Below are 12,141 nucleotides of genomic sequence, written 5' to 3'. Positions count from 1 at the left end.
TTTTCAGAAGAGGCTTCCTCAAAGCACACTCCAAAGACCATAACAAACATTATTTTGTTATTTGATATGTTCATTGGCTTTCTGAAACATATAAATAACTCCCTATTAGTGAATTTTATCCCTTTCTCCATCCCTGTTTGCTCTCACAAGTCTCAAGCACCCTGACTTATTGCCTGATGCGATGCTGCAGCCCAGGCTTGGCTCTGGCAGCCATCCACAGCACTCAGGGGGCACAATGCACATTTTCCCTGCTCCAGAGCTCTCTCCTATTTCAGGAAGTCACATTATTAATTACAATGGGCCAAAGCACATTTTGGAAGGTAAATCTGTTAGCCTGCAGGAAATGCAGAGTTGACAATTAATTGAAAGCATCGGTGCTGGCATTAAGCATCCAAAGAAATCCATAAAAAATGTATCTAAATGTTATCTAAATATTGGACAAAGAGCTTGAAATACTTTCAGTAGAATTCCTGCAAAATCATGACCTGTGATGCCAAGCTCTGCATCCCAGAACCAACATTAGTTCATAAATGTGAAATGGCGAATCTTCTTAGTAAAGCTTTTCGTTTGGGAAAATACAGTCATTTATGATGCAAATATATTACTTATGTTAACATCTAATGGGTTGATTATTGTTAAAGTGAATTAATACATAATATTTTTAATATATTGCTGTTAATTTCTAATGTAGTAAAGTATCAATAGATATAGCCCATATAAACAAGCTCTTTTTGGGATCTTCAATAACTTATAAGAGTATAACAGGGTCCTAAGGCCCAAAATAATTTTTTTTTCAACCTCCTGGGCTCAGGCGATCTTCCCGCCTCAGCCTCCCAAGTAGCTGGGAATACAGGTGCACACTACCACACCTGGCTAATTTTTTATTTTTTGTAGAGACAAGGTCCTGCCTTGCTAAGGCCAAAAATTTGAGGAAACACTTGTGTAGAAGTTCCCCAAACAAGAAGAACGATGCAAACAATGACTATAGCAGCTCAGTGTGCTGGTGGTGATTCCCCAGTTTGCACTGATTCCACAGAAGACAAACAACCCAAGCTAGGTATGAGAATTACCACCTGACAAATGAGGACCATTAGGAAGATGCTAGCCCCTGTACGCATTGCAATTTGTGTCATCAATATGGTCAATCAGCCTCTGCTAGTTTACTCCCACCTGTCCTACCAGGTTGCCTCTGGGAATTAAAACAGCAGGCTGCTAGTTCTCTCTGCCCACGTCTTCTGCCTCTGGAGAGTCCCCTGGAGTCCTGATCAAATTTTTCTCTTAGATGAGTATCTGTGTGACCTTGGCTGTTGCACTCACTATCCAATGGAGTCCTCCTGGCCAGGCCAGCATGCTTGGCAGGGTGTGTTAGCCACTCACTGGAGAGTCACTATTATTGTTGTCATTATTAATACTTAGATAATAATGGCCCCTCAAGTTTAATTTTCCTACCTTCAAAATAAGGATAATATTCCCTAAATTCTCTATTTCCAAGGTACAAATTAGCTAATGTGTCTGCCAAAGATGTGCAACTACCAGGCATCTCTACTCTATGCTCATAGCCCACCCATTGAAGGTTGTCAGCACAGAGCACAGAAAAGAAGGCACAGGTGTCTCTTGAGAGTCAGGCTGCTTGGTTTGACTGCTGATGCCATGACTTACCAGTGAGTTAATCTGAGTGACATTATAAAACTTCCCTTTGCACCTCCATCTGACAAATGGGAATGGTATAAGTTCCTAAAGTTCAGATTTGTGGTGGGAATCAAATAAGATAAGGCATAGAGTACTTTGTGCCCAGGCCTTGAATACAGTAAGCATTCAGAAGCTCTTTTTGTAATATGAGTGCAGAAACCTTTTTTTAAAATTATCATGAAGCTTAACTAGAATGGGATACTGGTTTCTGTTTCTGAAACTCTTAGCTCAATGAAGGGAGAATAACCTGGTTTGGGCTAAACATACCTCTTCTGCGACATCCTACGCAAGTCTTGTTCCCCTCCCATATCCTCTGTCTCACCTCCATGTCTATGCATGTTGTACTTCCCACCTGAAATGCTATCCCTCATCCCTATCCAACCCACACAAATAAAACCCAGTTTCAGTCATGCCTTACCATGAATGGAAAATGAAGAACTCAATTCTAAAACCAACGTCCAGGCCATACTGGCTAAACACTGAAGCGTATTTGTAACTCCCAACAATTGTACTTGAACTCAATCCTCTTTCATGTTGTTAGTGTCTTGAATGGAGCTTATTAAGCCTCTCTCCCCAATAGAATGACAAATTCTTTAAAGGCAAGCATTGCCTAGGGTGTCTTCTATGTCCCAGCTGCTGGCATTCTGGAAGGTCCTTGTTTTCTCAGCTCTGTCTTTGCCAGTTCTCCCAGCTGAGCCTACAGAAGCACTCCAGCCCCGACCCCTGGAGGCCCAAGACCAGCCCAACTAGTGAGCCCATCCTGCCTAGACCAAAACTATTTCTAAAATTTGCAGTTCCTCCATTGGGAAGGCCTGTTGTAAAGTCCTGCTGGCCTTTAACAAGGACATGGCCAAGCGAATCCTGTGCACCTAAAAACATAGCTCAGTGGAGAGGCCTTGAATCAGATGGAAGTTAGTCTGTGTCCCAGATCTGCCAGTAACTAACACTGTGACTGGCAAGCTACTTAATGTCTCCAGGCCTGCTTCTTCACATCTAAGAAGAGACAATAGTGCCTACCTTATATATTGTATATTTCAGATTAATGACTATGTAATACTTAAGCCTGGCACATTTTCAGTGCCCAATTAATGGGTGCTCTCTTTCTTTCCATCATTTCCTCTCTCTCTTCCTCAGAATTGAATACCATATTCCAGGAAATATTTTTCATGTTGTATACACATTAATCAATGAGAAAGATATGAACTCTGTCCACATTGCTCACAGTCTAATGAGACAGACAACAAATAATTGCACAACCAAGTAATTAAAAATAAATAGTGGCAAATATTTTAAAGGCAAAGCACAAGGTGCTATGAAAGTGTGTAACAGGGAACTTAATACCCCTGAGGAAATTAACTTTCAATGAGACCTGATGTTGGCCAGGTTGTATGGGGTCAGGATAAAGAGGGCCTCCCAGGAGAGGGGACAGCATGTGCCAAAGCTCCCAGTGGTGAGAAGAAGCTTGGAGTACACAACGAACTGAAAAAATAAAATAAATAGAATAAACTGCTATTGGAGCTCTGGGAAAGAGGGTGGAGAGCAGCTAGTCCAAGGGCAGGGCCTGCTCATGCAGGTCAGAATTGAGCAATTGGAGAATCATGGAAGAGCCTCAGTAGGGGAATGGGTTTTTTTAAAGATAAATCATGCTCCTGTGCACGAGGACTGTATTATGTGGGAACCATGCATTGAGAAGAGAGACAGGAAGCTGTTGCAATGTTATAAGTGACAGTGAAGAGGGAGAGAAGTGGTTGGATTCCAGCAGTCTTTAGGAAGTGGAAATGATGCACCTCAATGACTGACTGAATGATGTGGAAGGTGAGGACAGGAAGGGCCTAGGACAGCTTCAGCTTTTGAATGAGAATAGATATGGCTGTCCTTTCCTGACTTTGGCTCTGGACTTGGTGATACAGGAGGACAGGTCCCAGATGACCTTGGCCAACTTGGCCTCCTGTCTCCTGTTTGTAGTTCTCAGAATAACTGCAGAGTACAACATCCTGAGATGGGGAGAAAGTGTTAGAACAATCCAGATTGTGACCTTATTTCTCCCAGAGAGGGGTAAAACACTGCAACACTTCTTCTTAATGAGCCCAGCTGTGCCCAGATATAAAATCCAGAATGGGGTGGTTTCAGGGTTCCTCAGCTGCCCTGCGTCTGGGGCATGAACAGACAAGACTCCCTCTTCCCTGGGCAGCTTTCCTGAGCCTTGGAGGACCAACTTGCTATGAATCCTGGGCTTTGTTTAACTTTGCTGTCAATCTGTGAGTAATAAAGTTGTTTTGTCTGATTTGTGAGTGTTTGTCTCACTGGACTCAAGTGGTAGAAAACTTTTGCTAGTGGAGAGATACATGCTTAGTTTTGACCTTGTAGAACCTAAGACTTTGCCAGGTGGCCCCTACCGGCATTTCTCCTTCTCAACTTTGCTCCGCACAACTCCAGGTTTCCAGCTACCTAGGAAGCAGAGCCCCTTATAAAATATTTGGGAGCATGAACTCCTTTCTTATGGGCAATTGGGCCAACTCACAAACAAGTGGTGGCCACTTCTGTCTCACTCAGCTGACTCTTAGCCCTACACTTCTGCCCAAGCAAAGGGGATTGTGAGATTTGCCCATTGAAGACCCTTGCCTAGGAAAGAGGAGCACCCAGAATGACCTCTTCTAGGAAGGCCACATGTCACTAATCCACTTTTCAGAATGATGAGTTTGCAGAGGGCTTTGCTTTCGCGTGATGTATACCACTCAGTTTTATGAGGCTGTCTTCACTTGGGTTTCCCTAAAAACAGCCTGAAATAAGGCCTTGAGTGCAGATAATTCAGATAGGTGGTTCCGGGAAGCAGAAATGATAAAACTTGGTGAGGGAGAGAGGGAAAGGGGAAAACCCAGTATCAGATTGTGTTACTGAGGCCACAGCTACATGGGGGTCAAATTCTATCAAGACCTGCTAAGAGGCTCCCCAGATGTATCATCTGAATGTCATAGGTAAGAGCATTTGTGCACTTCTGGGGTACCTGTGGGTTGTTGTTCTAGTTGCCTGGAGCAGAAAGACTAAACCTTGAAGTGGGAAGCTGTCAGTGGAAGATGAACTTGAGCTTGCACAGAACTGCCCTTCATAGCAGCAGCTGAAATCGGAGGCTGCAAGGGACCAAGGGGATGTAGCACACAACACAAAAGGTAACTAGATCACCCAGCTGCTAAATGAAAGAGCCACAATTCCAAGTCAAGGCAGTTGGACTCCAAAACCTTCCTCCTTCTCGCCTCAGCCTTGAGTGCAGGATTCTCCCTAAATCCTTTGTTTCTGAACCACTAGCGACCTCAGCTGCCCCCTAAATCCACCCCATCCACCCAGTTCTTTATAGATTCTCTATCATAGGAAACACCTCACAGGGAAGAGCATATGTTCTTTGGTTTGCTCCTGGGGACAGAGAAATTCTTGTCCCTGTTCAACATTCAATCATTCAGCACATGTCCGCTAAGGGCCTACTGTGTGGTAGTGTGGCAGGCCCTAAGTGTAATAGTGAACCACACACACTTTCACAGCACACACTCTCACACACATACAGACACAAACTTGCACACAAGCACACAAAGTCTGTTTATTTTCCTTCCTCTATTGATTTGTGCAAGCCCAAATCAACCTGGGTTTACTCTTAGAGAAAGAACTCTATTTTCCCATCATCTTTCAAAAGAGAGCAACCAAGCCATATTAAATTTGAGCCTATTCATAACATTTAAAAGTAGTCCAAGATGCAGTTTACTTTGAGGGCAGGTCCATGGTTCATTTCTGTCCAACATTCCCCCACAGCATCCAGCAAACACCTTTATAAAAGAAATAGTTTGCTGAGCAATATAATAGTGTAAGTGAGATTAAAGGGAAGCCGTTTAACCTACTCTACAGAATAACTCCCCTTCAGCATTCTTAAACTAAGTATTTTATAGAAAAAATTATGCTAATTATGTCAGCCTTATCTATTTCTTAATGCATTTTCAAACATTTTACCCAATTCTTTTAGGATATAGGATTATCCAGGCTTTTTCTAATTTGGTTTCTATTGCAGAATTGGTGTAATTTCCATGTTTGCACATACCATTCATCTTCAGAAAAGGATATTCAGTCTTTATCCTCCATTACCTCCATATCAGCTGATACTCTGTTGTGTGAAACCTTCCTGGGATCCCATCACCGCCAAGAAAACAAAGCAATTCCACATAAAGAGCAGATGGCGAGGGAGTTGGCCAAGACATGGAAAAAACTCATCAGATAAATGTTTTCTTCTTTGCTACTCTTTTCCTCATCCACAACTGTCTCCTTAATGAGTAAAAGTGAAATACGAGTACTATTAGATAAGTTTCCAACAAAAACTGTTGCCAGGTCTCTGAGAGCATGGCTTTCCATGTATGGCTCTCCTCATGAGAACAGTATTCATTCTCTCATTGCAAGGGGGGAATAACATTGTCCTAACAATGTTGCACTACGGAGAATTAGTAATTTCCTGGAAGTCAATGCTACTCTTTTTATTAATGTTTGTTAAAGTAGTAGCAATAGCTTATGTTCATTGAGCACTTACAATGACAATCGGAATTCTAAACACCTTTCATATACCAGCCATTGAATCCCCCCAAAATGTGTAAAGAATTTAACTATGATTATTCTCATTTTCAAGAGGAGGAAACTGAGACTAAAGGAAGTTTGGAAACTTGCCCAAAATAAATGAAAGAGCCCTCTCTGCCACACTCCAACCATTAAGCATCATGCAACTCTACTTCTCTGGCAGATCTCTTAGTCTATCTCTTCTTCCAGTACCGGGATGCTAACTTACCAATCAATCAAAAGTTTCTGTGCTCAGGTTGATTCAACTAACTCACTAGATTCTTATAAATAAGTTATGGTCATGTTAACTAGGCCCTAGTATGCATTACTATTTGACTTAAAGATATCTACCTTCTCAGACAGGTCATTTTAGCTTCATCTAAAATAGTTTTGAGAAGACTGACCAGTTTGCTCAATGTCACTGTCTTAGTCCATCGTGTTGCCATAAAGGAATACCTGATTGCTCACACCTATAATCCCAGCACTTTTGGAGGCAAAGGCATGAGGATCACTTGAGGCCAGGAGTTTGAAACCAGCCTGGTCAACATAGCGAGACCATGTCTCTACAAAAGAAAAATTTAAAAAATCAGCTAGTCATGGTGGCACATGCTTGTGGGGAGGCTGAGGCAGGAGGATCACTTGAGCCTGGGAGGTTGAGACTGCAGTGACAGAATGAGACCCTGTGTCAAAAAAAAAAAAAAAAAAAAAGGAATACTTGTGGCTGGCTGGGTATTTATCAAAAAAAAGAGGTTCATTTGGCCCACAGATCTGCAGGCTGTCTAAGAAGCATGGTTCCATGGTTCCAGCATTTGTTCCTGGGGAAGGCTTCAGGCTACTTCTACTTATGGCAAAGGGCAAAGAGGAGCCAGCGTGTGCAGTGATCACATGGTGAGAAATGAGGCAAAAGAGAGAGAGACATGCCAGACTCTTTTTAAAAAACAGTTTTCACCAGGCATGGTGGTTCACGCCTATAATCCCAGCACTTTGGGAGGCTGAGGCAGGAGGATTGCTTGAACCTAGGAGTTTGAGACCAGCCTGGGCAACATGGCAAAACCCTGTGTCTACAAAAAATATATACAAAAATTAGGCGGGTGTAGTAACACATGTCTGTGGTCCCAGCTACTGGAGAGGCTGAGGAGGGAGGATTGCTTGAGCCCAGGAGGTCAAGGCTGCAGTGAGCCAAGATAGCGCCACTGCACTTCAGCCTGGAAGACAGAGTGTCTTAAAACAAAACAAACAAACAAACAAATAGCTCTTGCAGGTGTTTTAAGCCCTTCCTGAGGCATCTACCCCCATGATCCAAACATCTTCCATTAGGCTCCTCCTGCAAAACTTGGGATCCAATTTCAACATGAGGCTTGGAGAGGTCAAATATCCAAACCATAGCAGTCACATAGCTAGAAAGCTGCAGTGAATACTTTACAGAGTTAGGCCTTCACTGTCCATCCCTGGTGGACTTGGAAGCTGGATGAAAGGGCCACCTACACACTTTCCCCAGCCCTTTGACACCAGCAGCCACAGCCATGTCAGAAAAGGACACACTAGGAGCAGATTGGCTGGTACAGAGCTCCTGGCTTTTCTCCTTACCAGGCCCCAAATAGGATGCTGGGGTTCTGAATCTGACCAGCCCTCTGACTGTACTCTGGGGGTTTTTCTGACATCATCCTTCAGGTGATGAGCAGCAGTCCACTTACTTCGTGGAGGAACAGGGGTGGTCAGGAGACGTGAAAGTGGGATAGAGGGGAGAACTGACCCCAGATGCAACACAGAACTGCCTTTTGCTAGTCTGTCTGCCTCCCCACCCTCCCAGGGTCTGGGCAAGGTCATATCTGTGTCCTCCTCATGAAAGAAAAGCCATCAAGCACCCGTGAACACAAGCAATGTTTTCAGAGTCATCAGGGAAAACACATTGTGTGCTGGCATTTCCCCATCAGCCTTCACATTTTTTCCTACTCTCATTTTTCTTTGTTCTGAGTCTCTTTTGTTTTTCTTCTTTTTTTAATTTTCTATTTTCTTTTTATTCTTCTTTGTTGGCCCATATTTCTCTAGCTGCTTTCAAATCTCTTTTGTGTACAAGACGAGATGTTGAATAAATGAGAATGAGGAAGGTTCTCCTTCACTCCCAGCACACTCTAAACTTGGGCTTCTTTGTCTCCTCAGAGAAACATCTCAGAGAGTCAGAAAGGGCTTGACCCTAGAATTAACTGCCATTGGAGGAAGGAGGAAATAGCTAGTGGTGAAACCAGCTATTTGCATCCTTTCAAGAACTCAGCCAAAGGGTATTTAGGAAATTTGTTTCCAGTAGCCCAGCTAGGAGGAATTGCCCAGAACAGGGGAGCCCCAGATCCCCATGAACCCAGAAACTTATGGCCATGGGTGCTGGAGGCATATTTCTGGTTGACTATCTTTGGATTTCTGGTCAAGTTGTCTCCGCTGGTGAAGACCTGAAAGTTGAATATGAATTTGGTTCTTCTCTTAGCACAAGTATCTGCAGGAAACACGTGGCAGTCTGTTAGGTCTGTTAGGCCAAAGAGAGCCTGCTTGGTTTCTTCTGCCTCTGCCAGCAGCAAAATGTACTGTCGATACAAAACAGTCTTTGGGGAGAGAATGCCTTGGGTACCCTAAATAAATTCTAAAATGGGCAGGGCTGTCAGCCAAGACATATCTGCATAGTGTCGATAATAGTGTGTGCACTTTTGTTTCCTAATGCAGCAGCATTCTTTGTAAGCAGGGAGCCTGCCCACTAGGCAAGAAGCCACAATCCACCCCACATTTTATGGAGAGGGAGTTTGAAGTGTGGACTCACCCAGGGAACTAACCAAAGTCACATCATTGGTCTATGATAGAGGTCACTTTCTTCTGTAAGATTAGTGTCCTATTTACCCTGTGAGGACACCTGCCTTCAGGCAATATAAGTGCTGCATTCTGTTTGTGACATGACTCACTCTGAAAATATACTGATTTAAAGAAACCCTATGATAAATCCCTAAAAAAAAATATTCTGGACCAGGCACGGTGGCTCACATCTGTAATCCCAGCACTTTGGGAGGCCAAGGTTGGTGGATCAATTGAGGTCAGGAGTTCGAGGCCAGCCTGGCCAACATGGCAAAACCCTGTCTCTACTAAAAATACAAAAAAAAAACATTAGCCAGGCATGGTGGCGCATGCCTGTAGTTCTAGCTACTCAGGAGGCTGAGGCAGGAGAATTGCTTGAACCTGGGAGCAGAGGTTGTAGTGAGCTAAGATAGTGCCACTGCCTTCCACCCTGGGTGACAGAGTGAAACTCCATATCAAAAAAAAGAAAAGAAAGAAAGAAATATTCTGTAAAGTACATCTCTCCATCCACACATTGATGCATATCTACCCATGGAAGTAACTTTCCTTCCCCTATACCCATCCTATTCTTACTTTTGCACTATTTATCACTTATGGGATCATAGAATTCCAAACAGAGGCTCTAACAGGCTTAGTAGGTTGTCATTAGGTACCTTAGATGCCTGTTTGGTTCATAGGGAATGCACTCTAAGCTTGATAGGTTTACATGGAACTTTAGCAAACAAAAAGTGGCAATATTAAAACTAGGGATAAAATTGAACCCATGTCTCATCTTTTCTTTTTTCATGACTAGACAGCCAGATATAACCTGGCTACTATGGTTAGGCTCCTGAGGAAGTTGAAATTTTCCTTAAGATTCACAAATCAACAAAATATTGAGCCAGGCCCATGCAGCATCTTCCAGGAGTTCTAATAACAATTAAAAAGCTCCTGCCCTGGGCGGGCCAGTTGTTAATTCTCTACTCACATCATTTGAGGTGGAAAGAGCAACCCCATTCATGGTTCCTACTGAAGGGCTAGCCTGAGATTGGTCACAGTTGACTAAAGATGGACATCTGAGGAGGGGTGGGATGGGACTGAAAGCAAATCCATGGGCTAGGCTGAGCCAGTTTCTCTGTCAAGAATGTGAATTACAAAACCAAGTCCCTGTGCTTAGACCCTGTGTCGTATAGAGTTGGGACCCTGCTACCACTATAGTGAGCCACAGTCAAAGTTATCCAAGTAGCTATTGAGTGTTTACTATGCAGAGGAATCAGAAGATGCAGAAATAGGAGAAGTCTTATGGCCCAAGAGTTAGAGACCTCATGTTCTGACTTCACAGGCCCTGTCCATGAGCCTGACTGTACTTTATTTTCAGCCCTTGGATGCGTGTGCAATTGCCTGTTGGGGCCTCATGAACAAACTGCCTTTTCTTAATCCTGCACAAAAGGGATCCTGCTTCTTGATGCTCTATGTATCCCAAACAAGACAGCTCTTTATCCCCACTGTGAAGGTGCAATGACAGTGGGATGTGTTGTCGGCCAGTGCTGGTGCTTCCGCTGACAGCATGAGCCTGCCTGAGCCACTGCTGTTCCCTGAACCAATGCTATGTCTTCAGGATGCAGGCCCACACTGGCCTGTTTGTGGGAAGCACAGCTGCTACAGCAAGTGCTCAAAAAGGAAAAAAAGAACTGTTAGAAATGAGGCGACTTAATGTATCTCATTGAATCTAGAACATACCTTTTAAAATGTTTTCATAGTTTTTGTTTGTTTGTTTGTTGTTTGTTTTTGAGACAGAGTCTCGCTCTATCACCCAGGCTGGAGTGTGGTGGCACAATCTTGGCTCATTGCAACCTCCATTTCCTGGGTTCAAGTAATTCTCATGCCTCAGCCTCCTGAGTAGCTGGGAATATAGGTGTGAGCCACCACGCCAAGCTACATAGTTTAACTTTTGTAAAATCAGAAGGACAATCACTGTCAGTGAGGTAGAACCACTGTAGTAGTCATGAGCAAACTCGGTCATGGCGTCATGGCTGTTCATAATGCTGTCACTTCAACTGAGTTATATGCATTGTTAGAGCAATGAGAATTTGTTATTGAAAACATCTTCAAAAAGATTTCATTATGATTTAGCAATCAAACAAAAAGTCATTGTGTGTGCAGAAAGCGTGGAAATGGAGCAGCAGAGCATATACTTTATGTTAATGAAGCAAATATTTGTTGTTGAAGGAATGATTGCAATCTCACATATCTTTCAAAGCAATAACCAAGTATTTTAGAAACCCACAGGTAGAAGAAATTGTGGTACATTTTGTTACTGAGAGAAACGCATGAGAATGGCTTATCATCCACCAACACAATGCAACTAAAAAACAGGAGAAACTGCCAAATCCTTCAGAACAGATGAAAGACATTTTGAAGAATCAAGAAGCTGGTATGCCCAATCCATGCCAACTCTGCCAAGGTACATGCCTTGGCACTCCTTTTCTCTTCCTTTCTTTTTCATTCCCTTTCTTCTTCCACAACTCCCTTCCTTTTACCTCCCTGCAGCAGCAGCATGTACATACTGGAAAGACAAGAGCGTTTACGTAAGATGAGAAAATACCTAGGGATAAGTTCAGTATGTTTGCATGTGTCTCAGTGCACACATTCATGTGTACATGTGTGTGCAGAGCCAGTGTTTCTTCTCTCATTCCAAAATTTGGGATTTTACAAAGGCATGCAGCATAGGGTCTTCAAAAGTGGCAATACAAAACCATGAGTTCCTCTCAATGTATCAAAAAAAAATATGTACATGTGTCCTTGATAAAACTTCCCAACTTAAAATATCTCCATTTTCATCTATCATCAAGAATCCATTTTCATCCTCCATTTTCTTCTATCATCAAGAATGTATTTTTATGTATGTTAAGACTTAAAATCCCAATATTGCATTCTTGCAAGTAAAGTACACGTTAGGCCAGCATCATATATTAATATTAAATAAACCCCTGAATTGAAATGCCAACTTTGTCATAAATACATTCTGGGATTTACATACAGACTCTTCACTCT

Source organism: Pan troglodytes, chromosome 2 (assembly GCF_028858775.2).
Source record: "Pan troglodytes isolate AG18354 chromosome 2, NHGRI_mPanTro3-v2.0_pri, whole genome shotgun sequence".
NCBI lineage: Eukaryota > Metazoa > Chordata > Mammalia > Primates > Hominidae > Pan > Pan troglodytes.
This window is presented reverse-complemented; position numbering follows the sequence as displayed.